General features: G+C 39.9%; 63 non-coding genes across 63 annotated transcripts; all 63 read left to right on the forward strand.

Moving 5' to 3' along the window:
• The first annotated feature begins 138 nt into the window (after positions 1–138).
• On the forward strand, positions 139–211 carry trnar-ucg (transfer RNA arginine (anticodon UCG)). The gene has a single exon. It is a non-coding gene; the product is annotated as a tRNA-Arg (tRNA).
• Positions 212–690: 479 nt separating this feature from the next.
• Positions 691–761, forward strand: trnag-ccc (transfer RNA glycine (anticodon CCC)). The gene has a single exon. It is a non-coding gene; the product is annotated as a tRNA-Gly (tRNA).
• A 160-nt stretch (positions 762–921) lies between these two features.
• Positions 922–994, forward strand: trnar-ucg (transfer RNA arginine (anticodon UCG)). The gene has a single exon. It is a non-coding gene; the product is annotated as a tRNA-Arg (tRNA).
• Positions 995–1,312: 318 nt separating this feature from the next.
• On the forward strand, positions 1,313–1,385 carry trnar-ucg (transfer RNA arginine (anticodon UCG)). Its single transcript has one exon. It is a non-coding gene; the product is annotated as a tRNA-Arg (tRNA).
• Positions 1,386–1,706: 321 nt separating this feature from the next.
• Positions 1,707–1,779, forward strand: trnar-ucg (transfer RNA arginine (anticodon UCG)). Its single transcript has one exon. It is a non-coding gene; the product is annotated as a tRNA-Arg (tRNA).
• Positions 1,780–2,257: 478 nt separating this feature from the next.
• On the forward strand, positions 2,258–2,328 carry trnag-ccc (transfer RNA glycine (anticodon CCC)). The gene has a single exon. It is a non-coding gene; the product is annotated as a tRNA-Gly (tRNA).
• Positions 2,329–2,879: 551 nt separating this feature from the next.
• On the forward strand, positions 2,880–2,952 carry trnar-ucg (transfer RNA arginine (anticodon UCG)). The gene has a single exon. It is a non-coding gene; the product is annotated as a tRNA-Arg (tRNA).
• Positions 2,953–3,825: 873 nt separating this feature from the next.
• trnag-ccc (transfer RNA glycine (anticodon CCC)) lies at positions 3,826–3,896 on the forward strand. The gene has a single exon. It is a non-coding gene; the product is annotated as a tRNA-Gly (tRNA).
• Positions 3,897–4,215: 319 nt separating this feature from the next.
• On the forward strand, positions 4,216–4,286 carry trnag-ccc (transfer RNA glycine (anticodon CCC)). The gene has a single exon. It is a non-coding gene; the product is annotated as a tRNA-Gly (tRNA).
• Positions 4,287–4,446: 160 nt separating this feature from the next.
• Positions 4,447–4,519, forward strand: trnar-ucg (transfer RNA arginine (anticodon UCG)). Its single transcript has one exon. It is a non-coding gene; the product is annotated as a tRNA-Arg (tRNA).
• A 479-nt stretch (positions 4,520–4,998) lies between these two features.
• Positions 4,999–5,069, forward strand: trnag-ccc (transfer RNA glycine (anticodon CCC)). The gene has a single exon. It is a non-coding gene; the product is annotated as a tRNA-Gly (tRNA).
• A 160-nt stretch (positions 5,070–5,229) lies between these two features.
• trnar-ucg (transfer RNA arginine (anticodon UCG)) lies at positions 5,230–5,302 on the forward strand. The gene has a single exon. It is a non-coding gene; the product is annotated as a tRNA-Arg (tRNA).
• Positions 5,303–5,620: 318 nt separating this feature from the next.
• trnar-ucg (transfer RNA arginine (anticodon UCG)) lies at positions 5,621–5,693 on the forward strand. The gene has a single exon. It is a non-coding gene; the product is annotated as a tRNA-Arg (tRNA).
• Positions 5,694–6,172: 479 nt separating this feature from the next.
• trnag-ccc (transfer RNA glycine (anticodon CCC)) lies at positions 6,173–6,243 on the forward strand. The gene has a single exon. It is a non-coding gene; the product is annotated as a tRNA-Gly (tRNA).
• A 1,105-nt stretch (positions 6,244–7,348) lies between these two features.
• On the forward strand, positions 7,349–7,419 carry trnag-ccc (transfer RNA glycine (anticodon CCC)). Its single transcript has one exon. It is a non-coding gene; the product is annotated as a tRNA-Gly (tRNA).
• Positions 7,420–7,738: 319 nt separating this feature from the next.
• Positions 7,739–7,809, forward strand: trnag-ccc (transfer RNA glycine (anticodon CCC)). The gene has a single exon. It is a non-coding gene; the product is annotated as a tRNA-Gly (tRNA).
• Positions 7,810–7,969: 160 nt separating this feature from the next.
• Positions 7,970–8,042, forward strand: trnar-ucg (transfer RNA arginine (anticodon UCG)). The gene has a single exon. It is a non-coding gene; the product is annotated as a tRNA-Arg (tRNA).
• Positions 8,043–8,521: 479 nt separating this feature from the next.
• On the forward strand, positions 8,522–8,592 carry trnag-ccc (transfer RNA glycine (anticodon CCC)). The gene has a single exon. It is a non-coding gene; the product is annotated as a tRNA-Gly (tRNA).
• A 160-nt stretch (positions 8,593–8,752) lies between these two features.
• On the forward strand, positions 8,753–8,825 carry trnar-ucg (transfer RNA arginine (anticodon UCG)). Its single transcript has one exon. It is a non-coding gene; the product is annotated as a tRNA-Arg (tRNA).
• An 87-nt stretch (positions 8,826–8,912) lies between these two features.
• On the forward strand, positions 8,913–8,983 carry trnag-ccc (transfer RNA glycine (anticodon CCC)). Its single transcript has one exon. It is a non-coding gene; the product is annotated as a tRNA-Gly (tRNA).
• Positions 8,984–9,695: 712 nt separating this feature from the next.
• On the forward strand, positions 9,696–9,766 carry trnag-ccc (transfer RNA glycine (anticodon CCC)). The gene has a single exon. It is a non-coding gene; the product is annotated as a tRNA-Gly (tRNA).
• Positions 9,767–10,085: 319 nt separating this feature from the next.
• trnag-ccc (transfer RNA glycine (anticodon CCC)) lies at positions 10,086–10,156 on the forward strand. The gene has a single exon. It is a non-coding gene; the product is annotated as a tRNA-Gly (tRNA).
• A 160-nt stretch (positions 10,157–10,316) lies between these two features.
• Positions 10,317–10,389, forward strand: trnar-ucg (transfer RNA arginine (anticodon UCG)). The gene has a single exon. It is a non-coding gene; the product is annotated as a tRNA-Arg (tRNA).
• A 479-nt stretch (positions 10,390–10,868) lies between these two features.
• Positions 10,869–10,939, forward strand: trnag-ccc (transfer RNA glycine (anticodon CCC)). The gene has a single exon. It is a non-coding gene; the product is annotated as a tRNA-Gly (tRNA).
• A 160-nt stretch (positions 10,940–11,099) lies between these two features.
• Positions 11,100–11,172, forward strand: trnar-ucg (transfer RNA arginine (anticodon UCG)). Its single transcript has one exon. It is a non-coding gene; the product is annotated as a tRNA-Arg (tRNA).
• An 87-nt stretch (positions 11,173–11,259) lies between these two features.
• On the forward strand, positions 11,260–11,330 carry trnag-ccc (transfer RNA glycine (anticodon CCC)). Its single transcript has one exon. It is a non-coding gene; the product is annotated as a tRNA-Gly (tRNA).
• Positions 11,331–11,490: 160 nt separating this feature from the next.
• On the forward strand, positions 11,491–11,563 carry trnar-ucg (transfer RNA arginine (anticodon UCG)). The gene has a single exon. It is a non-coding gene; the product is annotated as a tRNA-Arg (tRNA).
• An 872-nt stretch (positions 11,564–12,435) lies between these two features.
• On the forward strand, positions 12,436–12,506 carry trnag-ccc (transfer RNA glycine (anticodon CCC)). The gene has a single exon. It is a non-coding gene; the product is annotated as a tRNA-Gly (tRNA).
• Positions 12,507–12,825: 319 nt separating this feature from the next.
• On the forward strand, positions 12,826–12,896 carry trnag-ccc (transfer RNA glycine (anticodon CCC)). The gene has a single exon. It is a non-coding gene; the product is annotated as a tRNA-Gly (tRNA).
• Positions 12,897–13,056: 160 nt separating this feature from the next.
• On the forward strand, positions 13,057–13,129 carry trnar-ucg (transfer RNA arginine (anticodon UCG)). Its single transcript has one exon. It is a non-coding gene; the product is annotated as a tRNA-Arg (tRNA).
• A 479-nt stretch (positions 13,130–13,608) lies between these two features.
• Positions 13,609–13,679, forward strand: trnag-ccc (transfer RNA glycine (anticodon CCC)). The gene has a single exon. It is a non-coding gene; the product is annotated as a tRNA-Gly (tRNA).
• A 160-nt stretch (positions 13,680–13,839) lies between these two features.
• On the forward strand, positions 13,840–13,912 carry trnar-ucg (transfer RNA arginine (anticodon UCG)). Its single transcript has one exon. It is a non-coding gene; the product is annotated as a tRNA-Arg (tRNA).
• An 87-nt stretch (positions 13,913–13,999) lies between these two features.
• On the forward strand, positions 14,000–14,070 carry trnag-ccc (transfer RNA glycine (anticodon CCC)). Its single transcript has one exon. It is a non-coding gene; the product is annotated as a tRNA-Gly (tRNA).
• Positions 14,071–14,230: 160 nt separating this feature from the next.
• trnar-ucg (transfer RNA arginine (anticodon UCG)) lies at positions 14,231–14,303 on the forward strand. Its single transcript has one exon. It is a non-coding gene; the product is annotated as a tRNA-Arg (tRNA).
• An 872-nt stretch (positions 14,304–15,175) lies between these two features.
• trnag-ccc (transfer RNA glycine (anticodon CCC)) lies at positions 15,176–15,246 on the forward strand. Its single transcript has one exon. It is a non-coding gene; the product is annotated as a tRNA-Gly (tRNA).
• Positions 15,247–15,406: 160 nt separating this feature from the next.
• On the forward strand, positions 15,407–15,479 carry trnar-ucg (transfer RNA arginine (anticodon UCG)). The gene has a single exon. It is a non-coding gene; the product is annotated as a tRNA-Arg (tRNA).
• A 479-nt stretch (positions 15,480–15,958) lies between these two features.
• trnag-ccc (transfer RNA glycine (anticodon CCC)) lies at positions 15,959–16,029 on the forward strand. Its single transcript has one exon. It is a non-coding gene; the product is annotated as a tRNA-Gly (tRNA).
• A 160-nt stretch (positions 16,030–16,189) lies between these two features.
• On the forward strand, positions 16,190–16,262 carry trnar-ucg (transfer RNA arginine (anticodon UCG)). Its single transcript has one exon. It is a non-coding gene; the product is annotated as a tRNA-Arg (tRNA).
• An 87-nt stretch (positions 16,263–16,349) lies between these two features.
• Positions 16,350–16,420, forward strand: trnag-ccc (transfer RNA glycine (anticodon CCC)). Its single transcript has one exon. It is a non-coding gene; the product is annotated as a tRNA-Gly (tRNA).
• Positions 16,421–16,580: 160 nt separating this feature from the next.
• On the forward strand, positions 16,581–16,653 carry trnar-ucg (transfer RNA arginine (anticodon UCG)). Its single transcript has one exon. It is a non-coding gene; the product is annotated as a tRNA-Arg (tRNA).
• Positions 16,654–16,973: 320 nt separating this feature from the next.
• trnar-ucg (transfer RNA arginine (anticodon UCG)) lies at positions 16,974–17,046 on the forward strand. Its single transcript has one exon. It is a non-coding gene; the product is annotated as a tRNA-Arg (tRNA).
• An 872-nt stretch (positions 17,047–17,918) lies between these two features.
• On the forward strand, positions 17,919–17,989 carry trnag-ccc (transfer RNA glycine (anticodon CCC)). Its single transcript has one exon. It is a non-coding gene; the product is annotated as a tRNA-Gly (tRNA).
• A 160-nt stretch (positions 17,990–18,149) lies between these two features.
• Positions 18,150–18,222, forward strand: trnar-ucg (transfer RNA arginine (anticodon UCG)). The gene has a single exon. It is a non-coding gene; the product is annotated as a tRNA-Arg (tRNA).
• Positions 18,223–18,309: 87 nt separating this feature from the next.
• trnag-ccc (transfer RNA glycine (anticodon CCC)) lies at positions 18,310–18,380 on the forward strand. Its single transcript has one exon. It is a non-coding gene; the product is annotated as a tRNA-Gly (tRNA).
• A 160-nt stretch (positions 18,381–18,540) lies between these two features.
• On the forward strand, positions 18,541–18,613 carry trnar-ucg (transfer RNA arginine (anticodon UCG)). Its single transcript has one exon. It is a non-coding gene; the product is annotated as a tRNA-Arg (tRNA).
• Positions 18,614–19,485: 872 nt separating this feature from the next.
• On the forward strand, positions 19,486–19,556 carry trnag-ccc (transfer RNA glycine (anticodon CCC)). The gene has a single exon. It is a non-coding gene; the product is annotated as a tRNA-Gly (tRNA).
• Positions 19,557–19,716: 160 nt separating this feature from the next.
• On the forward strand, positions 19,717–19,789 carry trnar-ucg (transfer RNA arginine (anticodon UCG)). The gene has a single exon. It is a non-coding gene; the product is annotated as a tRNA-Arg (tRNA).
• Positions 19,790–20,107: 318 nt separating this feature from the next.
• Positions 20,108–20,180, forward strand: trnar-ucg (transfer RNA arginine (anticodon UCG)). Its single transcript has one exon. It is a non-coding gene; the product is annotated as a tRNA-Arg (tRNA).
• A 479-nt stretch (positions 20,181–20,659) lies between these two features.
• trnag-ccc (transfer RNA glycine (anticodon CCC)) lies at positions 20,660–20,730 on the forward strand. The gene has a single exon. It is a non-coding gene; the product is annotated as a tRNA-Gly (tRNA).
• Positions 20,731–21,281: 551 nt separating this feature from the next.
• On the forward strand, positions 21,282–21,354 carry trnar-ucg (transfer RNA arginine (anticodon UCG)). The gene has a single exon. It is a non-coding gene; the product is annotated as a tRNA-Arg (tRNA).
• Positions 21,355–21,443: 89 nt separating this feature from the next.
• trnag-ccc (transfer RNA glycine (anticodon CCC)) lies at positions 21,444–21,514 on the forward strand. The gene has a single exon. It is a non-coding gene; the product is annotated as a tRNA-Gly (tRNA).
• A 319-nt stretch (positions 21,515–21,833) lies between these two features.
• trnag-ccc (transfer RNA glycine (anticodon CCC)) lies at positions 21,834–21,904 on the forward strand. Its single transcript has one exon. It is a non-coding gene; the product is annotated as a tRNA-Gly (tRNA).
• A 160-nt stretch (positions 21,905–22,064) lies between these two features.
• Positions 22,065–22,137, forward strand: trnar-ucg (transfer RNA arginine (anticodon UCG)). Its single transcript has one exon. It is a non-coding gene; the product is annotated as a tRNA-Arg (tRNA).
• An 87-nt stretch (positions 22,138–22,224) lies between these two features.
• Positions 22,225–22,295, forward strand: trnaa-cgc (transfer RNA alanine (anticodon CGC)). The gene has a single exon. It is a non-coding gene; the product is annotated as a tRNA-Ala (tRNA).
• A 160-nt stretch (positions 22,296–22,455) lies between these two features.
• Positions 22,456–22,528, forward strand: trnar-ucg (transfer RNA arginine (anticodon UCG)). Its single transcript has one exon. It is a non-coding gene; the product is annotated as a tRNA-Arg (tRNA).
• A 479-nt stretch (positions 22,529–23,007) lies between these two features.
• trnag-ccc (transfer RNA glycine (anticodon CCC)) lies at positions 23,008–23,078 on the forward strand. Its single transcript has one exon. It is a non-coding gene; the product is annotated as a tRNA-Gly (tRNA).
• A 160-nt stretch (positions 23,079–23,238) lies between these two features.
• Positions 23,239–23,311, forward strand: trnar-ucg (transfer RNA arginine (anticodon UCG)). The gene has a single exon. It is a non-coding gene; the product is annotated as a tRNA-Arg (tRNA).
• An 87-nt stretch (positions 23,312–23,398) lies between these two features.
• On the forward strand, positions 23,399–23,469 carry trnag-ccc (transfer RNA glycine (anticodon CCC)). The gene has a single exon. It is a non-coding gene; the product is annotated as a tRNA-Gly (tRNA).
• A 160-nt stretch (positions 23,470–23,629) lies between these two features.
• trnar-ucg (transfer RNA arginine (anticodon UCG)) lies at positions 23,630–23,702 on the forward strand. The gene has a single exon. It is a non-coding gene; the product is annotated as a tRNA-Arg (tRNA).
• Positions 23,703–24,181: 479 nt separating this feature from the next.
• trnag-ccc (transfer RNA glycine (anticodon CCC)) lies at positions 24,182–24,252 on the forward strand. The gene has a single exon. It is a non-coding gene; the product is annotated as a tRNA-Gly (tRNA).
• A 319-nt stretch (positions 24,253–24,571) lies between these two features.
• Positions 24,572–24,642, forward strand: trnag-ccc (transfer RNA glycine (anticodon CCC)). Its single transcript has one exon. It is a non-coding gene; the product is annotated as a tRNA-Gly (tRNA).
• A 160-nt stretch (positions 24,643–24,802) lies between these two features.
• trnar-ucg (transfer RNA arginine (anticodon UCG)) lies at positions 24,803–24,875 on the forward strand. Its single transcript has one exon. It is a non-coding gene; the product is annotated as a tRNA-Arg (tRNA).
• An 87-nt stretch (positions 24,876–24,962) lies between these two features.
• On the forward strand, positions 24,963–25,033 carry trnag-ccc (transfer RNA glycine (anticodon CCC)). Its single transcript has one exon. It is a non-coding gene; the product is annotated as a tRNA-Gly (tRNA).
• The last annotated feature ends 69 nt before the right edge of the window (positions 25,034–25,102 follow it).

Consider the following 25,102-nt stretch of genomic DNA (forward strand, 5'->3'; position numbering starts at 1 on the left):
TGTGGGAATCGTCTACCAGATGAAATGATTTTAAATACTGCTTTGCTTGTGAATTGAAATGAACATATCCAGCAACACTTCTGCGAAATTTTGTTACAATTTTTCCTTTGATATTGTTAAAAAACTCTTATTGAGTTTGGCACAGTGGCCTAATGGATAAGGCATCAGCCTTCGGAGCTGAGGATTGTGGGTTCGAGTCCCATCTGGGTCAAATCATGGTGGGAGGTACAAGAGCTTGTTTTTTTGCTTTTTTTTACAAATACTTTTGATTGACCAAGATATCCTGATCTCCTGGTGACTGCGCTAATGCTGTAGTGGTATCATGCAAGATTCCCATTCTTGTGACCCTGGTTTGATTCCCGTTTGGCGCAATTTTCTTACTAATTTGCAATTTGTGGGTGTCGTATATCAGATCAAATGATTTTAAATATTGTTTTGCTTGTGAATTGAAATGTACATATCCAGCAACACTTCTGCGCAATTTTGTTACAATTTTTCATTTGATATTTTTAAAAATCTTTGCTTGAGTTTTGCCCAGTGTTCTAATGTATAAGGCATCAGCCTTTGCAGCTGAGGATTGTGGGTTCGATTCCCATCTGGGTCAAGTCATGCTGGAAAATGGACTTCTCCTTCTTTGCTTATGTAACGAATACGTCTGACTTACCAATAAAGCCTGACTTACTTGCCACTGCGCTAATGGTGTAGTGGTATCATGCAAGATTCCCATTCTTGTGACCCAGGTTCGATTCCTGGTTGGCGCAACTTTGTTACTAATTTGCAATTTGTGGGAATCGTGTATCAGATCAAATGATTTTAAATATTGTTTTGCTTGTGAATTGAAATGTACATATCCAGCAACACTTCTGCGCAATTTTGTTACAATTTTTCCTTTGATATTTTTTAAAATCTTTGCTTGAGTTTGGCCCAGTGGCCTAATGGATAAGGCATCAGCCTTCGGAGCTGAGGATTGTGGGTTCAAGTCCCATCTGGGTCAAATCATGGTGGGAGGTACAGGAGCCTGTTTTTTTCTTTATTTACAAATACTTTTGACTGACCAAGAAATCCTGGTCAGCCGGGCACTGTGCTAATGGTGTAGTGGTATCATGCAGGATTCCCATTCTTGCGACCTGGGTTTGATTCCAGGTTGGCACAATTTTCTTACTAATTTGCAATTTGTGGGAATCGTCTACCAGATGAAATGATTTTAAATACTGCTTTGCTTGTGAATTGAAATGAACATATCCAGCAACACTTCTGCGAAATTTTGTTACAATTTTTCCTTTGATATTTTAAAAAAACTCTGCTTGAGTTTGGCCCAGTGGCCTAATGGATAAGGCATCAGCCTTCGGAGCTGAGGATTGTGGGTTCGAGTCCCATCTGGGTCAAATCATGGTGGGAAGTACAAGAGCTTGTTTTTTTGCTTTTTTTTTACGAATACTTTTGATTGACCAAGAAATCCTGATCTCCTGGTTACTGCGCTAATGCTGTAGTGGTATCATGCAGGATTCCCATTCTTGCGACCTGGGTTTGATTCCTGGTTGGCACAATTTTCTTACTAATTTGCAATTTGTGGGAATCGTCTACCAGATGAAATGATTTTAAATACTGCTTTGCTTGTGAATTGAAATGAACATATCCAGCAACACTTCTGCGAAATTTTGTTACAATTTTTCCTTTGATATTGTTAAAAAACTCTTATTGAGTTTGGCACAGTGGCCTAATGGATAAGGCATCAGCCTTCGGAGCTGAGGATTGTGGGTTCGAGTCCCATCTGGGTCAAATCATGGTGGGAGGTACAAGAGCTTGTTTTTTTGCTTTTTTTACAAATACTTTTGATTGACCAAGATATCCTGATCTCCTGGTGACTGCGCTAATGCTGTAGTGGTATCATGCAAGATTCCCATTCTTGTGACCCTGGTTTGATTCCCGTTTGGCGCAATTTTCTTACTAATTTGCAATTTGTGGGTGTCGTGTATCAGATCAAATGATTTTAAATATTGTTTTGCTTGTGAATTGAAATGTACATATCCAGCAACACTTCTGCGCAATTTTGTTACAATTTTTCATTTGATATTTTTAAAAATCTTTGCTTGAGTTTTGCCCAGTGTTCTAATGTATAAGGCATCAGCCTTTGCAGCTGAGGATTGTGGGTTCGATTCCCATCTGGGTCAAGTCATGCTGGAAAATGGACTTCTCCTTCTTTGCTTATGTAACGAATACGTCTGACTTACCAATAAAGCCTGACTTACTTGCCACGGCGCTAATGGTGTAGTGGTATCTTGCAAGATTCCCATTCTTGTGACCCGGGTTCGATTCCCGGTTGGCGCAATTTTCTTACTAATTTGCAATTTGTGGGAATCGTGTACCAGAACAAATGATTTCAAATACTGCTTTGCTTGTGAATTGAAATGTACATATCCAGCAACCCTTCTGCTCTATTTTGTTTCATTTTTTCCTTTGATATTTTTAAAAATGTCAGCTTGAGTTTAGCCCAGTGGCCTAATGGATAAGGCATCAGCCTTCGGAGCTGAGGATTGTGGGTTCGAGTCCCATCTTGGTCAAATCATGGTGGGAGGTACAGGAGCCTGTTTTTTGCTTTATTTACAAATACTTTTGACTGACCAAGAAATCCTGGTCAGCCGGGCACTGTGCTAATGGTGTAGTGGTATCATGCAGGATTCCCATTCTTGCGACCTGGGTTTGATTTCCGGTTGGCACAATTTTCTTACTAATTTGCAATTTGTGGGAATCGTCTACCAGATGAAATGATTTTAAATACTGCTTTGCTTGTGAATTGAAATGAACATATCCAGCAACACTTCTGCGCAATTTTGTTACAATTTTTCCTTTGATATTTTAAAAAAACTCTGCTTGAGTTTGGCCCAGTGGCCTAATGGATAAGGCATCAGCCTTCGGAGCTGAGGATTGTGGGTTCGAGTCCCATCTGGGTCAAATCATGGTGGGAGGTACAAGAGCTTGTTTTTTTGCTTTTTTTTTACGAATACTTTTGATTGACCAAGAAATCCTGATCTCCTGGTGACTGCGCTAATGCTGTAGTGGTATCATGCAAGATTCCCATTCTTGCGACCTGGGTTTGATTCTCGGTTGGCACAATTTTCTTACTAATTTGCAATTTGTGGGAATCGTCTACCAGATGAAATGATTTTAAATACTGCTTTGCTTGTGAATTGAAATGAACATATCCAGCAACACTTCTGCGCAAATTTGTTACAATTTTTCCTTTGATATTTTTAAAAAACTCTTATTGAGTTTGGCCCAGTGGCCTAATGTATAAGGCATCAACCTTCGGAGCTGAGGATTGTGGGTTCGAGTCCCCTCTGGGTCAAATCATGGTGGGAGGTACAAGGGCTTGTTTTTTTGCTTTTTTTTACAAATACTTTTGATTGACCAAGAAATCCTGATCTCCTGGTGACTGCGCTAATGCTGTAGTGGTATCATGCAAGATTCCCATTCTTGTGACCCTGGTTTGATTCCTGTTTGGCGCAATTTTCTTACTAATTTGCAATTTGTGGGTGTCGTATATCAGATCAAATGATTTTAAATATTGTTTTGCTTGTGAATTGAAATGTACATATCCAGCAACACTTCTGCGCAATTTTGTTACAATTTTTCATTTGATATTTTTAAAAATCTTTGCTTGAGTTTTGCCCAGTGTTCTAATGTATAAGGCATCAGCCTTTGCAGCTGAGGATTGTGGGTTCGATTCCCATCTGGGTCAAGTCATGCTGGAAAATGGACTTCTCCTTCTTTGCTTATGTAACGAATACGTCTGACTTACCAATAAAGCCTGACTTACTTGTCACTACGCTAATGGTGTAGTGGTATCATGCAAGATTCCCATTCTTGTGACCCAGGTTCGATTCCTGGTTGGCGCAACTTTGTTACTAATTTGCAATTTGTGGGAATCGTGTATCAGATCAAATGATTTTAAATATTGTTTTGCTTGTGAATTGAAATGTACATATCCAGCAACACTTCTGCGCAATTTTGTTACAATTTTTCCTTTGATATTTTTAAAAATCTTTGCTTGAGTTTTGCCCAGTGTTCTAGTGTATAAGGCATCAGCCTTCGGAGCTGAGGATTGTGGGTTCGAATCCCATCTGGGTCAAATCATGCTGGAAAATGGACTTCTCCTTCTTCGCTTATGTAACGAATATGTCTGACTTACCAATAAACCCTGATTTACTTGCCACTGCGCTAATGGTGTAGTGGTATCATGCAAGATTCCCATTCTTGTGACCCGGGTTCGATTCCCGGTTGGCGCAATTTTCTTGTTATTTTGCAATTTGTGGGAATCGTGTACCAGAACAAATGATTTCAAATACTGCTTTGCTTGTGAATTGAAATGTACATATCCAGCAACCCTTCTGCTCTATTTTGTTTCAATTTTTCCTTTGATAGTTTTAAAAATGTCAGCTTGAGTTTGGCCCAGTGGCCTAATGGATAAGGCATCAGCCTTCGGAGCTGAGGATTGTGGGTTCGAGTCCCATCTGGGTCAAATCATGGTGGGAGGTACAAGAGCTTGTTTTTTTGCTTTTTTTTACGAATACTTTTGATTGACCAAGAAATCCTGATCTCCTGGTGACTGCGCTAATGCTGTAGTGGTATCATGCAAGATTCCCATTCTTGTGACCCTGGTTTGATTCCCGTTTGGCGCAATTTTCTTACTAATTTGCAATTTGTGGGTGTCGTATATCAGATCAAATGATTTTAAATATTGTTTTGCTTGTGAATTGAAATGTACATATCCAGCAACACTTCTGCGCAATTTTGTTACAATTTTTACTTTGATATTTTTAAAAATCTTTGCTTGAGTTTTGCCCAGTGTTCTAGTGTATAAGGCATCAGCCTTCGGAGCTGAGGATTGTGGGTTCGAATCCCATCTGGGTCAAATCATGCTGGAAAATGGACTTCTCCTTCTTCGCTTATGTAACGAATACGTCTGACTTACCAATAAACCCTGATTTACTTGCCACTGCGCTAATGGTGTAGTGGTATCATGCAAGATTCCCATTCTTGTGACCCGGGTTCGATTCCCGGTTGGCGCAATTTTCTTGTTATTTTGCATTTTGTGGGAATCGTGTACCAGAACAAATGATTTCAAATACTGCTTTGCTTGTGAATTGAAATGTACATATCCAGCAACCCTTCTGCTCTATTTTGTTTCAATTTTTCCTTTGATAGTTTTAAAAATGTCAGCTTGAGTTTGGCCCAGTGGCCTAATGGATAAGGCATCAGCCTTCGGACCTGAGGATTGTGGGTTCGAGTCCCATCTGGGTCAAATCATGGTGGGAGGTACAGGAGCCTGTTTTTTGCTTTATTTACAAATACTTTTGACTGACCAAGAAATCCTGGTCAGCCGGGCACTGTGCTAATGGTGTAGTGGTATCATGCAGGATTCCCATTCTTGCGACCTTGGTTTGATTCCCGGTTGGCACAATTTTCTTACTAATTTGCAATTTGTGGGAATCGTCTACCAGATGAAATGATTTTAAATACTGCTTTGCTTGTGAATTGAAATGAACATATCCAGCAACACTTCTGCGAAATTTTGTTACAATTTTTCCTTTGATATTTTAAAAAAACTCTGCTTGAGTTTGGCCCAGTGGCCTAATGGATAAGGCATCAGCCTTCGGAGCTGAGGATTGTGGGTTCAAGTCCCATCTGGGTCAAATCATGGTGGGAGGTACAAGAGCTTGTTTTTTTGCTTTTTTTTACGAATACTTTTGATTGACCAAGAAATCCTGATCTCCTGGTGACTGCGCTAATGCTGTAGTGGTATCATGCAAGATTCCCATTCTTGTGACCCTGGTTTGATTCCTGGTTGGTGCAGCTTTGTTACTAATTTGCAATTTGTGGGAATCGTGTATCAGATCAAATGATTTTAAATATTGTTTTGCTTTTGAATTGAAATGTACATATCCAGCAACACTTCTGCGCAATTTTGTTACAATTTTTCCTTTGATATTTTTAAAAATCTTTGCTTGAGTTTTGCCCAGTGTTCTAATGTATAAGGCATCAGCCTTCGGAGCTGAGGATTGTGGGTTCGAATCCCATCTGGGTCAAATCATGCTGGAAAATGGACTTCTCCTTCTTTGCTTATGTAACGAATACGTCTGACTTACCAATAAACCCTGATGTACTTGCCACTGCGCTAATGGTGTAGTGGTATCATGAAAGATTCCCATTCTTGTGACCTGGGTTCGATTCCCGGTTGGAGCAATTTTCTTACTAATTTGCAATTTGTGGGAATCGTGTACCAGAACAAATGATTTCAAATACTGCTTTGCTTGTGAATTGAAATGTACATATCCAGCAACCCTTCTGCTCTATTTTGTTTCATTTTTTCCTTTGATATTTTTAAAAATGTCAGCTTGAGTTTGGCCCAGTGGCCTAATGGATAAGGCATCAGCCTTCAGAGCTGAGGATTGTGGGTTCGAGTCCCATCTGGGTCAAATCATGGTAGGAGGTACGAGAGCTTGTTTTTTTGCTTTTTTTTACGAATACTTTTGATTGACCAAGAAATCCTGATCTCCTGGTTACTGCGCTAATGCTGTAGTGGTATCATGCAGGATTCCCATTTTTGCGACCTGGGTTTGATTCCCGGTTGGCACAATTTTCTTACTAATTTGCAATTTGTGGGAATCGTCTACCAGATGAAATGATTTTAAATACTGCTTTGCTTGTGAATTGAAATGAACATATCCAGCAACACTTCTGCGCAAATTTGTTACAATTTTTCCTTTGATATTTTTAAAAAACTCTTATTGAGTTTGGCCCAGTGGCCTAATGTATAAGGCATCAGCCTTCGGAGCTGAGGATTGTGGGTTCGAGTCCCCTCTGGGTCAAATCATGGTGGGAGGTACAAGGGCTTGTTTTTTTGCTTTTTTTTACAAATACTTTTGATTGACCAAGAAATCCTGATCTCCTGGTGACTGCGCTAATGCTGTAGTGGTATCATGCAAGATTCCCATTCTTGTGACCCTGGTTTGATTCCTGTTTGGCGCAATTTTCTTACTAATTTGCAATTTGTGGGTGTCGTATATCAGATCAAATGATTTTAAATATTGTTTTGCTTGTGAATTGAAATGTACATATCCAGCAACACTTCTGCGCAATTTTGTTACAATTTTTCATTTGATATTTTTAAAAATCTTTGCTTGAGTTTTGCCCAGTGTTCTAATGTATAAGGCATCAGCCTTTGCAGCTGAGGATTGTGGGTTCGATTCCCATCTGGGTCAAGTCATGCTGGAAAATGGACTTCTCCTTCTTTGCTTATGTAACGAATACGTCTGACTTACCAATAAAGCCTGACTTACTTGTCACTAAGCTAATGGTGTAGTGGTATCATGCAAGATTCCCATTCTTGTGACCCAGGTTCGATTCCTGGTTGGCGCAACTTTGTTACTATTTTGCAATTTGTGGGAATCGTGTATCAGATCAAATGATTTTAAATATTGTTTTGCTTGTGAATTGAAATGTACATATCCAGCAACACTTCTGCGCAATTTTGTTTCAATTTTTCCTTTGATATTTTTAAAAATCTTTGCTTGAGTTTTGCCCAGTGTTCTAGTGTATAAGGCATCAGCCTTCGGAGCTGAGGATTGTGGGTTCGAATCCCATCTGGGTCAAATCATGCTGGAAAATGGACTTCTCCTTCTTCGCTTATGTAACGAATATGTCTGACTTACCAATAAACCCTGATTTACTTGCCACTGCGCTAATGGTGTAGTGGTGTCATGCAAGATTCCCATTCTTGTGACCCGGGTTCGATTCCCGGTTGGCGCAATTTTCTTGTTATTTTGCAATTTGTGGGAATCGTGTACCAGAACAAATGATTTCAAATACTGCTTTGCTTGTGAATTGAAATGTACATATCCGGCAACCCTTCTGCTCTATTTTGTTTCAATTTTTCCTTTGATAGTTTTAAAAATATCAGCTTGAGTTTGGCCCAGTGGCCTAATGGATAAGGCATCAGCCTTCGGAGCTGAGGATTGTGGGTTCGAGTCCCATCTGGGTCAAATCATGGTGGGAGGTACAAGAGCTTGTTTTTTTGCTTTTTTTTACGAATACTTTTGATTGACCAAGAAATCCTGATCTCCTGGTGACTGCGCTAATGCTGTAGTGGTATCATGCAAGATTCCCATTCTTGTGACCCTGGTTTGATTCCCGTTTGGCGCAATTTTCTTACTAATTTGCAATTTGTGGGTGTCGTATATCAGATCAAATGATTTTAAATATTGTTTTGCTTGTGAATTGAAATGTACATATCCAGCAACACTTCTGCGCAATTTTGTTACAATTTTTCCTTTGATATTTTTAAAAATCTTTGCTTGAGTTTTGCCCAGTGTTCTAGTGTATAAGGCATCAGCCTTCGGAGCTGAGGATTGTGGGTTCGAATCCCATCTGGGTCAAATCATGCTGGAAAATGGACTTCTCCTTCTTCGCTTATGTAACGAATACGTCTGACTTACCAATAAACCCTGATTTACTTGCCACTGCGCTAATGGTGTAGTGGTATCATGCAAGATTCCCATTCTTGTGACCCGGGTTCGATTCCCGGTTGGCGCAATTTTCTTGTTATTTTGCAATTTGTGGGAATCGTGTACCAGAACAAATGATTTCAAATACTGCTTTGCTTGTGAATTGAAATGTACATATCCAGCAACCCTTCTGCTCTATTTTGTTTCAATTTTTCCTTTGATAGTTTTAAAAATGTCAGCTTGAGTTTGGCCCAGTGGCCTAATGGATAAGGCATCAGCCTTCGGAGCTGAGGATTGTGGGTTCGAGTCCCATCTGGGTCAAATCATGGTGGGAGGTACAGGAGCCTGTTTTTTGCTTTATTTACAAATACTTTTGACTGACCAAGAAATCCTGGTCAGCCGGGCACTGTGCTAATGGTGTAGTGGTATCATGCAGGATTCCCATTCTTGCGACCTGGGTTTGATTCCCGGTTGGCACAATTTTCTTACTAATTTGCAATTTGTGGGAATCGTCTACCAGATGAAATGATTTTAAATACTGCTTTGCTTGTGAATTGAAATGAACATATCCAGCAACACTTCTGCGCAAATTTGTTACAATTTTTCCTTTGATATTTTTAAAAAACTCTTATTGAGTTTGGCCCAGTGGCCTAATGTATAAGGCATCAGCCTTCGGAGCTGAGGATTGTGGGTTCGAGTCCCCTCTGGGTCAAATCATGGTGGGAGGTACAAGGGCTTGTTTTTTTGCTTTTTTTTACAAATACTTTTGATTGACCAAGAAATCCTGATCTCCTGGTGACTGCGCTAATGCTGTAGTGGTATCATGCAAGATTCCCATTCTTGTGACCCTGGTTTGATTCCTGTTTGGGGCAATTTTCTTACTAATTTGCAATTTGTGGGTGTCGTATATCAGATCAAATGATTTTAAATATTGTTTTGCTTGTGAATTGAAATGTACATATCCAGCAACACTTCTGCGCAATTTTGTTACAATTTTTCATTTGATATTTTTAAAAATCTTTGCTTGAGTTTTGCCCAGTGTTCTAATGTATAAGGCATCAGCCTTTGCAGCTGAGGATTGTGGGTTCGAATCCCATCTGGGTCAAGTCATGCTGGAAAATGGACTTCTCCTTCTTTGCTTATGTAACGAATACGTCTGACTTACCAATAAAGCCTGACTTACTTGTCACTGAGCTAATGGTGTAGTGGTATCATGCAAGATTCCCATTCTTGTGACCCAGGTTCGATTCCTGGTTGGCGCAACTTTGTTACTATTTTGCAATTTGTGGGAATCGTGTATCAGATCAAATGATTTTAAATATTGTTTTGCTTGTGAATTGAAATGTACATATCCAGCAACACTTCTGCGCAATTTTGTTTCAATTTTTCCTTTGATATTTTTAAAAATCTTTGCTTGAGTTTTGCCCAGTGTTCTAGTGTATAAGGCATCAGCCTTCGGAGCTGAGGATTGTGGGTTCGAATCCCATCTGGGTCAAATCATGCTGGAAAATGGACTTCTCCTTCTTCGCTTATGTAACGAATATGTCTGACTTACCAATAAACCCTGATTTACTTGCCACTGCGCTAATGGTGTAGTGGTGTCATGCAAGATTCCCATTCTTGTGACCCGGGTTCGATTCCCGGTTGGCGCAATTTTCTTGTTATTTTGCAATTTGTGGGAATCGTGTACCAGAACAAATGATTTCAAATACTGCTTTGCTTGTGAATTGAAATGTACATATCCGGCAACCCTTCTGCTCTATTTTGTTTCAATTTTTCCTTTGATAGTTTTAAAAATATCAGCTTGAGTTTGGCCCAGTGGCCTAATGGATAAGGCATCAGCCTTCGGAGCTGAGGATTGTGGGTTCGAGTCCCATCTGGGTCAAATCATGGTGGGAGGTACAAGAGCTTGTTTTTTTGCTTTTTTTTACGAATACTTTTGATTGACCAAGAAATCCTGATCTCCTGGTGACTGCGCTAATGCTGTAGTGGTATCATGCAAGATTCCCATTCTTGTGACCCTGGTTTGATTCCCGTTTGGCGCAATTTTCTTACTAATTTGCAATTTGTGGGTGTCGTATATCAGATCAAATGATTTTAAATATTGTTTTGCTTGTGAATTGAAATGTACATATCCAGCAACACTTCTGCGCAATTTTGTTACAATTTTTCCTTTGATATTTTTAAAAATCTTTGCTTGAGTTTTGCCCAGTGTTCTAGTGTATAAGGCATCAGCCTTCGGAGCTGAGGATTGTGGGTTCGAATCCCATCTGGGTCAAATCATGCTGGAAAATGGACTTCTCCTTCTTCGCTTATGTAACGAATACGTCTGACTTACCAATAAACCCTGATTTACTTGCCACTGCGCTAATGGTGTAGTGGTATCATGCAAGATTCCCATTCTTGTGACCCGGGTTCGATTCCCGGTTGGCGCAATTTTCTTGTTATTTTGCAATTTGTGGGAATCGTGTACCAGAACAAATGATTTCAAATACTGCTTTGCTTGTGAATTGAAATGTACATATCCAGCAACCCTTCTGCTCTATTTTGTTTCAATTTTTCCTTTGATAGTTTTAAAAATGTCAGCTTGAGTTTGGCCCAGTGGCCTAATGGATAAGGCATCAGCCTTCGGAGCTGAGGATTGTGGGTTCGAGTCCCATCTGGGTCAAATCATGGTGGGAGGTACAGGAGCCTGTTTTTTGCTTTATTTACAAATACTTTTGACTGACCAAGAAATCCTGGTCAGCCGGGCACTGTGCTAATGGTGTAGTGGTATCATGCAGGATTCCCATTCTTGCGACCTGGGTTTGATTCCCGGTTGGCACAATTTTCTTACTAATTTGCAATTTGTGGGAATCGTCTACCAGATGAAATGATTTTAAATACTGCTTTGCTTGTGAATTGAAATGAACATATCCAGCAACACTTCTGCGAAATTTTGTTACAATTTTTCCTTTGATATTTTAAAAAAACTCTGCTTGAGTTTGGCCCAGTGGCCTAATGGATAAGGCATCAGCTTTCGGAGCTGAGGATTGTGGGTTCAAGTCCCATCTGGGTCAAATCATGGTGGGAGGTACAAGAGCTTGTTTTTTTGCTTTTTTTTACGAATACTTTTGATTGACCAAGAAATCCAGATCTCCTGGTTACTGCGCTAATGCTGTAGTGGTATCATGCAGGATTCCCATTTTTGCGACCTGGGTTTGATTCCCGGTTGGCACAATTTTCTTACTAATTTGCAATTTGTGGGAATCGTCTACCAGATGAAATGATTTTAAATACTGCTTTGCTTGAGAATTGAAATGAACATATCCAGCAACACTTCTGCGCAAATTTGTTACAATTTTTCCTTTGATATTTTTAAAAAACTCTTATTGAGTTTGGCCCAGTGGCCTAATGTATAAGGCATCAGCCTTCGGAGCTGAGGATTGTGGGTTCGAGTCCCCTCTGGGTCAAATCATGGTGGGAGGTACAAGGGCTTGTTTTTTTGCTTTTTTTTACAAATACTTTTGATTGACCAAGAAATCCTGATCTCCTGGTGACTGCGCTAATGCTGTAGTGGTATCATGCAAGATTCCCATTCTTGTGACCCTGGTTTGATTCCTGTTTGGCACAATTTTCTTACTAATTTGCAATTTGTGGGTGTCGTATATCAGATCAAATGATTTTAAATATTGTTTTGCTTGTGAATTGAAATGTACATATCCAGCAACACTTCTGCGCAATTTTGTTACAATTTTTCATTTGATATTTTTAAAAATCTTTGCTTGAGTTTTGCCCAGTGTTCTAATGTATAAGGCATCAGCCTTTGCAGCTGAGGATTGTGGGTTCGATTCCCATCTGGGTCAAGTCATGCTGGAAAATGGACTTCTCCTTCTTTGCTTATGTAACGAATACGTCTGACTTACCAATAAAGCCTGACTTACTTGTCACTACGCTAATGGTGTAGTGGTATCATGCAAGATTCCCATTCTTGTGACCCAGGTTCGATTCCTGGTTGGCGCAACTTTGTTACTATTTTGCAATTTGTGGGAATCGTGTATCAGATCAAATGATTTTAAATATTGTTTTGCTTGTGAATTGAAATGTACATATCCAGCAACACTTCTGCGCAATTTTGTTACAATTTTTCCTTTGATATTTTTAAAAATCTTTGCTTGAGTTTTGCCCAGTGTTCTAGTGTATAAGGCATCAGCCTTCGGAGCTGAGGATTGTGGGTTCGAATCCCATCTGGGTCAAATCATGCTGGAAAATGGACTTCTCCTTCTTCGCTTATGTAACGAATATGTCTGACTTACCAATAAACCCTGATTTACTTGCCACTGCGCTAATGGTGTAGTGGTATCATGCAAGATTCCCATTCTTGTGACCCGGGTTCGATTCCCGGTTGGCGCAATTTTCTTGTTATTTTGCAATTTGTGGGAATCGTGTACCAGAACAAATGATTTCAAATACTGCTTTGCTTGTGAATTGAAATGTACATATCCAGCAACCCTTCTGCTCTATTTTGTTTCAATTTTTCCTTTGATAGTTTTAAAAATATCAGCTTGAGTTTGGCCCAGTGGCCTAATGGATAAGGCATCAGCCTTCGGAGCTGAGGATTGTGGGTTTGAGTCCCATCTGGGTCAAATCATGGTGGGAGGTACAAGAGCTTGTTTTTTTGCTTTTTTTTACGAATACTTTTGATTGACCAAGAAATCCTGATCTCCTGGTGACTGCGCTAATGCTGTAGTGGTATCATGCAAGATTCCCATTCTTGTGACCCTGGTTTGATTCCCGTTTGGCGCAATTTTCTTACTAATTTGCAATTTGTGGGTGTCGTATATCAGATCAAATGATTTTAAATATTGTTTTGCTTGTGAATTGAAATGTACATATCCAGCAACACTTCTGCGCAATTTTGTTACAATTTTTCCTTTGATATTTTTAAAAATCTTTGCTTGAGTTTTGCCCAGTGTTCTAGTGTATAAGGCATCAGCCTTCGGAGCTGAGGATTGTGGGTTCGAATCCCATCTGGGTCAAATCATGCTGGAAAATGGACTTCTCCTTCTTCGCTTATGTAACGAATACGTCTGACTTACCAATAAACCCTGATTTACTTGCCACTGCGCTAATGGTGTAGTGGTATCATGCAAGATTCCCATTCTTGTGACCCAGGTTCGATTCCCGGTTGGCGCAATTTTCTTGTTATTTTGCAATTTGTGGGAATCGTGTACCAGAACAAATGATTTCAAATACTGCTTTGCTTGTGAATTGAAATGTACATATCCAGCAACCCTTCTGCTCTATTTTGTTTCAATTTTTCCTTTGATAGTTTTAAAAATGTCAGCTTGAGTTTGGCCCAGTGGCCTAATGGATAAGGCATCAGCCTTCGGAGCTGAGGATTGTGGGTTCGAGTCCCATCTGGGTCAAATCATGGTGGGAGGTACAGGAGCCTGTTTTTTGCTTTATTTACAAATACTTTTGACTGACCAAGAAATCCTGGTCAGCCGGGCACTGTGCTAATGGTGTAGTGGTATCATGCAGGATTCCCATTCTTGCGACCTGGGTTTGATTCCCGGTTGGCACAATTTTCTTACTAATTTGCAATTTGTGGGAATCGTCTACCAGATGAAATGATTTTAAATACTGCTTTGCTTGTGAATTGAAATGAACATATCCAGCAACACTTCTGCGAAATTTTGTTACAATTTTTCCTTTGATATTTTAAAAAAACTCTGCTTGAGTTTGGCCCAGTGGCCTAATGGATAAGGCATCAGCTTTCGGAGCTGAGGATTGTGGGTTCAAGTCCCAGCTGGGTCAAATCATGGTGGGAGGTACAAGAGCTTGTTTTTTTGCTTTTTTTTACGAATACTTTTGATTGACCAAGAAATCCAGATCTCCTGGTTACTGCGCTAATGCTGTAGTGGTATCATGCAGGATTCCCATTTTTGCGACCTGGGTTTGATTCCCGGTTGGCACAATTTTCTTACTAATTTGCAATTTGTGGGAATCGTCTACCAGATGAAATGATTTTAAATACTGCTTTGCTTGTGAATTGAAATGAACATATCCAGCAACACTTCTGCGCAAATTTGTTACAATTTTTCCTTTGATATTTTTAAAAAACTCTTATTGAGTTTGGCCCAGTGGCCTAATGTATAAGGCATCAGCCTTCGGAGCTGAGGATTGTGGGTTCGAGTCCCCTCTGGGTCAAATCATGGTGGGAGGTACAAGGGCTTGTTTTTTTGCTTTTTTTTACAAATACTTTTGATTGACCAAGAAATCCTGATCTCCTGGTGACTGCGCTAATGCTGTAGTGGTATCATGCAAGATTCCCATTCTTGTGACCCTGGTTTGATTCCTGTTTGGCACAATTTTCTTACTAATTTGCAATTTGTGGGTGTCGTATATCAGATCAAATGATTTTAAATATTGTTTTGCTTGTGAATTGAAATGTACATATCCAGCAACACTTCTGCGCAATTTTGTTACAATTTTTCCTTTGATATTTTTAAAAATCTTTGCTTGAGTTTTGCCCAGTGTTCTAGTGTATAAGGCATCAGCCTTCGGAGCTGAGGATTGTGGGTTCGAATCCCATCTGGGTCAAATCATGCTGGAAAATGGACTTCTCCTTCTTCGCTTATGTAACGAATATGTCTGACTTACCAATAAACCCTGATTTACTTGCCACTGCGCTAATGGTGTAGTGGTATCATGCAAGATTCCCATTCTTGTGACCCGGGTTCGATTCCCGGTTGGCGCAATTTTCTTGTTATTTTGCAATTTGTGGGAATCGTGTACCAGAACAAATGATTTCAAATACTGCTTTGCTTGTGAATTGAAATGTACATATCCAACAACCCTTCTGCTCTATTTTGTTTCAATTTTTCCTTTGATAGTTTTAAAAATATCAGCTTGAGTTTGGCCCAGTGGCCTAATGGATAAGGCATCAGCCTTCGGAGCTGAGGATTGTGGGTTTGAGTCCCATCTGGGTCAAATCATGGTGGGAGGTACAAGAGCTTGTTTTTTTGCTTTTTTTTACGAATACTTTTGATTGACCAAGAAATCCTGATCTCCTGGTGACTGCGCTAATGCTGTAGTGGTATCATGCAAGATTCCCATTCTTGTGACCCTGGTTTGATTCCCGTTTGGCGCAATTTTCTTACTAATTTGCAATTTGTGGGTGTCGTATATCAGATCAAATGATTTTAAATATTGTTTTGCTTGTGAATTGAAATGTACATATCCAGCAACACTTCTGCGCAATTTTGTTACAATTTTTCCTTTGATATTTTTAAAAATCTTTGCTTGAGTTTTGCCCAGTGTTCTAGTGTATAAGGCATCAGCCTTCGGAGCTGAGGATTGTGGGTTCGAATCCCATCTGGGTCAAATCATGCTGGAAAATGGACTTCTCCTTCTTCGCTTATGTAACGAATACGTCTGACTTACCAATAAACCCTGATTTACTTGCCACTGCGCTAATGGTGTAGTGGTATCATGCAAGATTCCCATTCTTGTGACCCGGGTTCGATTCCCGGTTGGCGCAATTTTCTTGTTATTTTGCAATTTGTGGGAATCGTGTACCAGAACAAATGATTTCAAATACTGCTTTGCTTGTGAATTGAAATGTACATATCCAGCAACCCTTCTGCTCTATTTTGTTTCAATTTTTCCTTTGATAGTTTTAAAAATGTCAGCTTGAGTTTGGCCCAGTGGCCTAATGGATAAGGCATCAGCCTTCGGAGCTGAGGATTGTGGGTTCGAGTCCCATCTGGGTCAAATCATGGTGGGAGGTACAGGAGCCTGTTTTTTGCTTTATTTACAAATACTTTTGACTGACCAAGAAATCCTGGTCAGCCGGGCACTGTGCTAATGGTGTAGTGGTATCATGCAGGATTCCCATTCTTGCGACCTGGGTTTGATTCCCGGTTGGCACAATTTTCTTACTAATTTGCAATTTGTGGGAATCGTCTACCAGATGAAATGATTTTAAATACTGCTTTGCTTGTGAATTGAAATGAACATATCCAGCAACACTTCTGCGAAATTTTGTTACAATTTTTCCTTTGATATTTTAAAAAAACTGTGCTTGAGTTTGGCCCAGTGGCCTAATGGATAAGGCATCAGCTTTCGGAGCTGAGGATTGTGGGTTCAAGTCCCATCTGGGTCAAATCATGGTGGGAGGTACAAGAGCTTGTTTTTTTGCTTTTTTTTACGAATACTTTTGATTGACCAAGAAATCCAGATCTCCTGGTTACTGCGCTAATGCTGTAGTGGTATCATGCAGGATTCCCATTCTTGCGACCTGGGTTTGATTCCCGGTTGGCACAATTTTCTTACTAATTTGCAATTTGTGGGAATCGTCTACCAGATGAAATGATTTTAAATACTGCTTTGCTTGTGAATTGAAATGAACATATCCAGCAACACTTCTGCGCAAATTTGTTAAAATTTTTCCTTTGATATTTTTAAAAAACTCTTATTGAGTTTGGCCCAGTGGCCTAATGGATAAGGCATCAGCCTTCGGAGCTGAGGATTGTGGGTTCGAGTCCCCTCTGGGTCAAATCATGGTGGGAGGTACAAGGGCTTGTTTTTTTGCTTTTATTTACAAATACTTTTGATTGACCAAGAAATCCTGATCTCCTGGTGACTGCGCTAATGCTGTAGTGGTATCATGCAAGATTCCCATTCTTGTGACCCTGGTTTGATTCCTGGTTGGTGCAGCTTTGTTACTAATTTGCAATTTGTGGGAATCGTGTATCAGATCAAATGATTTTAAATATTGTTTTGCTTTTGAATTGAAATGTACATATCCAGCAACACTTCTGCGCAATTTTGTTACAATTTTTCCTTTGATATTTTTAAAAATCTTTGCTTGAGTTTTGCCCAGTGTTCTAATGTATAAGGCATCAGCCTTCGGAGCTGAGGATTGTGGGTTTGAGTCCCATCTGGGTCAAATCATGGTGGGAGGTACAAGAGCTTGTTTTTTTGCTTTTTTTTACGAATACTTTTGATTGACCAAGAAATCCTGATCTCCTGGTGACTGCGCTAATGCTGTAGTGGTATCATGCAAGATTCCCATTCTTGTGACCCTGGTTTGATTCCCGTTTGGCGCAATTTTCTTACTAATTTGCAATTTGTGGGTGTCGTATATCAGATCAAATGATTTTAAATATTGTTTTGCTTGTGAATTGAAATGTACATATCCAGCAACACTTCTGCGCAATTTTGTTACAATTTTTCCTTTGATATTTTTAAAAATCTTTGCTTGAGTTTTGCCCAGTGTTCTAGTGTATAAGGCATCAGCCTTCGGAGCTGAGGATTGTGGGTTCGAATCCCATCTGGGTCAAATCATGCTGGAAAATGGACTTCTCCTTCTTCGCTTATGTAACGAATACGTCTGACTTACCAATAAACCCTGATTTACTTGCCACTGCGCTAATGGTGTAGTGGTATCATGCAAGATTCCCATTCTTGTGACCCGGGTTCGATTCCCGGTTGGCGCAATTTTCTTGTTATTTTGCAATTTGTGGGAATCGTGTACCAGAACAAATGATTTCAAATACTGCTTTGCTTGTGAATTGAAATGTACATATCCAGCAACCCTTCTGCTCTATTTTGTTTCAATTTTTCCTTTGATAGTTTTAAAAATGTCAGCTTGAGTTTGGCCCAGTGGCCTAATGGATAAGGCATCAGCCTTCGGAGCTGAGGATTGTGGGTTCGAGTCCCATCTGGGTCAAATCATGGTGGGAGGTACAGGAGCCTGTTTTTTGCTTTATTTACAAATACTTTTGACTGACCAAGAAATCCTGGTCAGCCGGGCACTGTGCTAATGGTGTAGTGGTATCATGCAGGATTCCCATTCTTGCGACCTGGGTTTGATTCCCGGTTGGCACAATTTTCTTACTAATTTGCAATTTGTGGGAATCGTCTACCAGATGAAATGATTTTAAATACTGCTTTGCTTGTGAATTGAAATGAACATATCCAGCAACACTTCTGCGAAATTTTGTTACAATTTTTCCTTTGATATTTTAAAAAAACTGTGCTTGAGTTTGGCCCAGTGGCCTAATGGATAAGGCATCAGCTTTCGGAGCTGAGGATTGTGGGTTCAAGTCCCATCTGGGTCAAATCATGGTGGGAGGTACAAGAGCTTGTTTTTTTGCTTTTTTTTACGAATACTTTTGATTGACCAAGAAATCCAGATCTCCTGGTTACTGCGCTAATGCTGTAGTGGTATCATGCAGGATTCCCATTCTTGCGACCTGGGTTTGATTCCCGGTTGGCACAATTTTCTTACTAATTTGCAATTTGTGGGAATCGTCTACCAGATGAAATGATTTTAAATACTGCTTTGCTTGTGAATTGAAATGAACATATCCAGCAACACTTCTGCGCAAATTTGTTAAAATTTTTCCTTTGATATTTTTAAAAAACTCTTATTGAGTTTGGCCCAGTGGCCTAATGGATAAGGCATCAGCCTTCGGAGCTGAGGATTGTGGGTTCGAGTTCCCTCTGGGTCAAATCATGGTGGGAGGTACAAGGGCTTGTTTTTTTGCTTTTATTTACAAATACTTTTGATTGACCAAGAAATCCTGATCTCCTGGTGACTGCGCTAATGCTGTAGTGGTATCATGCAAGATTCCCATTCTTGTGACCCTGGTTTGATTCCTGGTTGGTGCAGCTTTGTTACTAATTTGCAATTTGTGGGAATCGTGTATCAGATCAAATGATTTTAAATATTGTTTTGCTTTTGAATTGAAATGTACATATCCAGCAACACTTCTGCGCAATTTTGTTACAATTTTTCCTTTGATATTTTTAAAAATCTTTGCTTGAGTTTTGCCCAGTGTTCTAATGTATAAGGCATCAGCCTTCGGAGCTGAGGATTGTGGGTTCGAATCCCATCTGGGTCAAATCATGCTGGAAAATGGACTTCTCCTTCTTTGCTTATGTAACGAATACGTCTGACTTACCAATAAACCCTGATTTACTTGCCACTGCGCTAATGGTGTAGTGGTATCATGAAAGATTCCCGTTCTTGTGACCCGGGTTCGATTCCCGGTTGGCGCAATTTTCTTACTAATTTGCAATTTGTGGGAATCGTGTACCAGAAAAAATGATTTCAAATACTGCTTTGCTTGTGAATTGAAATGTACATATCCAGCAACCCTTCTGCTCTATTTTGTTTCATTTTTTCCTTTGATATTTTTAAAAATGGCAGCTTGAGTTTGGCCCAGTGGCCTAATGGATAAGGCATCAGCCTTCGGAGCTGAGGATTGTGGGTTCGAGTCCCATCTGGGTCAAATCATGGTAGGAGGTACAGGAGCCTGTTTTTTGCTTTATTTACAAATACTTTTGACTGACCAAGAAATCCTGGTCAGCCGGGCACTGTGCTAATGGTGTAGTGGTATCATGCAGGATTCCTATTCTTGCGACCTGGGTTTGATTCCCGGTTGGCACAATTTTCTTACTAATTTGCAATTTGTGGGAATCGTCTACCAGATGAAATGATTTTAAATACTGCTTTGCTTGTGAATTGAAATGAACATATCCAGCAACACTTCTGCGCAAATTTGTTAAAATTTTTCCTTTGATATTTTTAAAAAACTCTTATTGAGTTTGGCCCAGTGGCCTAATGGATAAGGCATCAGCCTTCGGAGCTGAGGATTGTGGGTTCGAGTCCCCTCTGGGTCAAATCATGGTGGGAGGTACAAGGGCTTGTTTTTTTGCTTTTATTTACAAATACTTTTGATTGACCAAGAAATCCTGATCTCCTGGTGACTGCGCTAATGCTGTAGTGGTATCATGCAAGATTCCCATTCTTGTGACCCTGGTTTGATTCCTGGTTGGTGCAGCTTTGTTACTAATTTGCAATTTGTGGGAATCGTGTATCAGATCAAATGATTTTAAATATTGTTTTGCTTTTGAATTGAAATGTACATATCCAGCAACACTTCTGCGCAATTTTGTTACAATTTTTCCTTTGATATTTTTAAAAATCTTTGCTTGAGTTTTGCCCAGTGTTCTAATGTATAAGGCATCAGCCTTCGGAGCTGAGGATTGTGGGTTCGAATCCCATCTGGGTCAAATCATGCTGGAAAATGGACTTCTCCTTCTTTGCTTATGTAACGAATACGTCTGACTTACCAATAAACCCTGATTTACTTGCCACTGCGCTAATGGTGTAGTGGTATCATGAAAGATTCCCGTTCTTGTGACCCGGGTTCGATTCCCGGTTGGCGCAATTTTCTTACTAATTTGCAATTTGTGGGAATCGTGTACCAGAACAAATGATTTCAAATACTGCTTTGCTTGTGAATTGAAATGTACATATCCAGCAACCCTTCTGCTCTATTTTGTTTCATTTTTTCCTTTGATATTTTTAAAAATGGCAGCTTGAGTTTGGCCCAGTGGCCTAATGGATAAGGCATCAGCCTTCAGAGCTGAGGATTGTGGGTTCGAGTCCCAACTGGGTCAAATCATGGTAGGAGGTACAGGAGCCTGTTTTTTGCTTTATTTACAAATACTTTTGACTGACCAAGAAATCCTGGTCAGCCGGGCACTGTGCTAATGGTGTAGTGGTATCATGCAGGATTCCTATTCTTGCGACCTGGGTTTGATTCCCGGTTGGCACAATTTTCTTACTAATTTGCAATTTGTGGGAATCGTCTACCAGATGAAATGATTTTAAATACTGCTTTGCTTGTGAATTGAAATGAACATATCCAGCAAAACTTCTGCGAAATTTTGTTACAATTTTTCCTTTGATATTTTAAAAAAACTCTGCTTGAGTTTGGCCCAGTGGCCTAATGGATAAGGCATCAGCCTTCGGAGCTGAGGATTGTGGGTTCGAGTCCCATCTGGGTCAAATCATGGTGGGAGGTACAAGAGCCTGTTTTTTTGCTTTTTTTTACGAATACTTTTGATTGACCAAGAAATCCTGATCTCCTGGTGACTGCGCTAATGCTGTAGTGGTATCATGCAAGATTCCCATTCTTGTGACCCAGGTTCGATTCCTGGTTGGCGCAACTTTGTTACTAATTTGCAATTTGTGGGAATCGTGTATCAGATCAAATGATTTTAAATATTGTTTTGCTTGTGAATTGAAATGTACATATCCAGCAATACTTCTGCGCAATTTTGTTACAAGTTTTCCTTTGATATTTTTAAAAATCTTTGCTTGAGTTTTGCCCAGTGTTCTAGTGTATAAGGCATCAGCCTTCGGAGCTGAGGATTGTGGGTTCGAATCCCATCTGGGTCAAATCATGCTGGAAAATGGACTTCTCCTTCTGTGCTTATGTAACGAATACGTCTGACTTACCAATAAACCCTGATTTACTTGCCACTGCGCTAATGGTGTAGTGGTATCATGCAAGATTCCCGTTCTTGTGACCCGGGTTCGATTCCCGGTTGGCGCAATTTTCTTACTAATTTGCAATTTGTGGGAATCGTGTACCAGAACAAATGATTTCAAATACTGCTTTGCTTGTGAATTGAAATGTACATATCCAGCAACCCTTCTGCTCTATTTTGTTTCATTTTTTCCTTTGATATTTTTAAAAATGTCAGCTTGAGTTTGGCCCAGTGGCCTAATGGATAAGGCATCAGCCTTCGGAGCTGAGGATTGTGGGTTCGAGTCCCATCTGGGTCAAATCATGGTGGGAGGTACAGGAGCCTGTTTTTTGCTTTATTTACAAATACTTTTGACTGACCAAGAAATCCTGGTCAACCGGGCACAGTGCTAATGGTGTAGTGGTATCATGCAGGATTCGCATTCTTGCGACCTGGGTTTGATTCCCGGTTGGCACAATTTTCTTACTAATTTGCAATTTGTGGGAATCGTCTACCAGATGAAATGATTTTAAATACTGCTTTGCTTGTGAATTGAAATGAACATATCCAGCAACACTTCTGCGAAATTTTGTTACAATTTTTCCTTTGATATTTTTAAAAATGTCAGTTTGAGTTTGGCCCAGTGGCCTAATGGATAAGGCATCAGCCTTCGGAGCTGAGGATTGTGGGTTCGAGTCCCATCTGGGTCAAATCATGGTGGGAGGTACAAGAGCTTGTTTTTTTGCTTTTTTTTACGAATACTTTTGATTTACCAAGAAATCCTGATCTCCTGGTGACTGCGCTAATGCTGTAGTGGTATCATGCAAGATTCCCATTCTTGTGACCCTGGTTTGATTCCCGTTAGGCGCAATTTTCTTACTAATTTGCAATTTGTGGGTGTCGTATATCAGATCAAATGATTTTAAATATTGTTTTGCTTGTGAATTGAAATGTACATATCCAGCAACACTTCTGCGCAATTTTGTTACAATTTTTCATTTGATATTTTTAAAAATCTTTGCTTGAGTTTTGCCCAGTGTTCTAGTGTATAAGGCATCAGCCTTCGGAGCTGAGGATTGTGGGTTCGAATCCCATCTGGGTCAAATCATGCTGGAAAATGGACTTCTCCTTCTTTGCTTATGTAACGAATACGTCTGACTTACCAATAAACCCTGATTTACTTGCCACTGCGCTAATGGTGTAGTGGTATCATGCAAGATTCCCATTCTTGTGACCCGGGTTCGATTCCCGGTTGGCGCAATTTTCTTACTAATTTGCAATTTGTGGGAATCGTGTACCAGAACAAATGATTTCAAATACTGTTTTGCTTGTGAATTGAAATGTACATATCCAGCAACCCTTCTGCTCTATTTTGTTTCATTTTTTCCTTTGATATTTTTAAAAATGTCAGCTTGAGTTTGGCCCCGTGGCCTAATGGATAAGGCATCAGCCTTCGGAGCTGAGGATTGTGGGTTCGAGTCCCATCTGGGTCAAATCATGGTGGGAGGTACAGGAGCCTGTTTTTTGCTTTATTTACAAATACTTTTGACTGACCAAGAAATCCTGGTCAGCCGGGCACTGTGCTAATAGTGTAGTGGTATCATGCAGGATTCCCATTCTTGCGACCTGGGTTTGATTCCCGGTTGGCACAATTTTCTTACTAATTTGCAATTTGTGGGAATCGTCTACCAGATGAAATGATTTTAAATACTGCTTTGCTTGTGAATTGAAATGAACATATCCAGCAACACTTCTGCGAAATTTTGTTACAATTTTTCCTTTGATATTTTTAAAAATGTCAGCTTGAGTTTGGCCCAGTGGCCTAATGGATAAGGCATCAGCCTTCGGAGCTGAGGATTGTGGGTTCGAGTCCCATCTGGGTCAAATCATGGTGGGAGGTACAAGAGCTTGTTTTTTTGCTTTTTTTTACGAATACTTTTGATTTACCAAGAAATCCTGATCTCCTGGTGACTGCGCTAATGCTGTAGTGGTATCATGCAAGATTCCCATTCTTGTGACCCTGGTTTGATTCCCGTTAGGCGCAATTTTCTTACTAATTTGCAATTTGTGGGTGTCGTATATCAGATCAAATGATTTTAAATATTGTTTTGCTTGTGAATTGAAATGTACATATCCAGCAACACTTCTGCGCAATTTTGTTACAATTTTTCATTTGATATTTTTAAAAATCTTTGCTTGAGTTTTGCCCAGTGTTCTAATGTATAAGGCATCAGCCTTTGCAGCTGAGGATTGTGGGTTCGATTCCCATCTGGGTCAAGTCATGCTGGAAAACGGACTTCTCCTTCTTTGCTTATGTAACGAATACGTCTGACTTACCAATAAAGCCTGACTTACTTGCCACGGCGCTAATGGTGTAGTGGTATCATGCAAGATTCCCATTCTTATGACCCAGGTTCGATTCCTGGTTGGTGCAACTTTGTTACTAATTTGCAATTTGTGGGAATCGTGTATCAGATCAAATGATTTTAAATATTGTTTTGCTTGTGAATTGAAATGTACATATCCAGCAACACTTCTGCGCAATTTTGTTACAATTTTTCCTTTGATATTTTTAAAAATCTTTGCTTGAGTTTTGCCCAGTGTTCTAGTGTATAAGGCGTCAGCCTTCGGAGCTGAGGATTGTGGGTTCGAATCCCATCTGGGTCAAATCATGCTGGAAAATGGACTTCTCCTTCTTTGCTTATGTAACGAATACGTCTGACTTACCAATAAACCCTGACTTACTTGCCGCTGCGCTAATGGTGTAGTGGTATCATGCAAGATTCCCATTCTTGTGACCCGGGTTCGATTCCCGGTTGGCGCAATTTTCTTACTAATTTGCAATTTGTGGGAATCGTGTACCAGAACAAATGATTTCAAATACTGCTTTGCTTGTGAATTGAAATGTACATATCCAGCAACCCTTCTGCTCTATTTTGTTTCAATTTTTCCTTTGATAGTTTTAAAAATGTCAGCTTGAGTTTGGCCCCGTGGCCTAATGGATAAGGCATCAGCCTTCGGAGCTGAGGATTGTGGGTTCGAGTCCCATCTGGGTCAAATCATGGTGGGAGGTACAGGAGCCTGTTTTTTGCTTTATTTACAAATACTTTTGACTGACCAAGAAATCCTGGTCAGCCGGGCACTGTGCTAATGGTGTAGTGGTATCATGCAGGATTCCCATTCTTGCGACCTGGGTTTGATTCCCGGTTGGCACAATTTTCTTACTAATTTGCAATTTGTGGGAATCGTCTACCAGATGAAATGATTTTAAATACTGCTTTGCT

Source organism: Salminus brasiliensis, chromosome 14, assembly GCF_030463535.1.
Source record: "Salminus brasiliensis chromosome 14, fSalBra1.hap2, whole genome shotgun sequence".
In the NCBI taxonomy this organism is placed as follows: domain Eukaryota; kingdom Metazoa; phylum Chordata; class Actinopteri; order Characiformes; family Bryconidae; genus Salminus; species Salminus brasiliensis.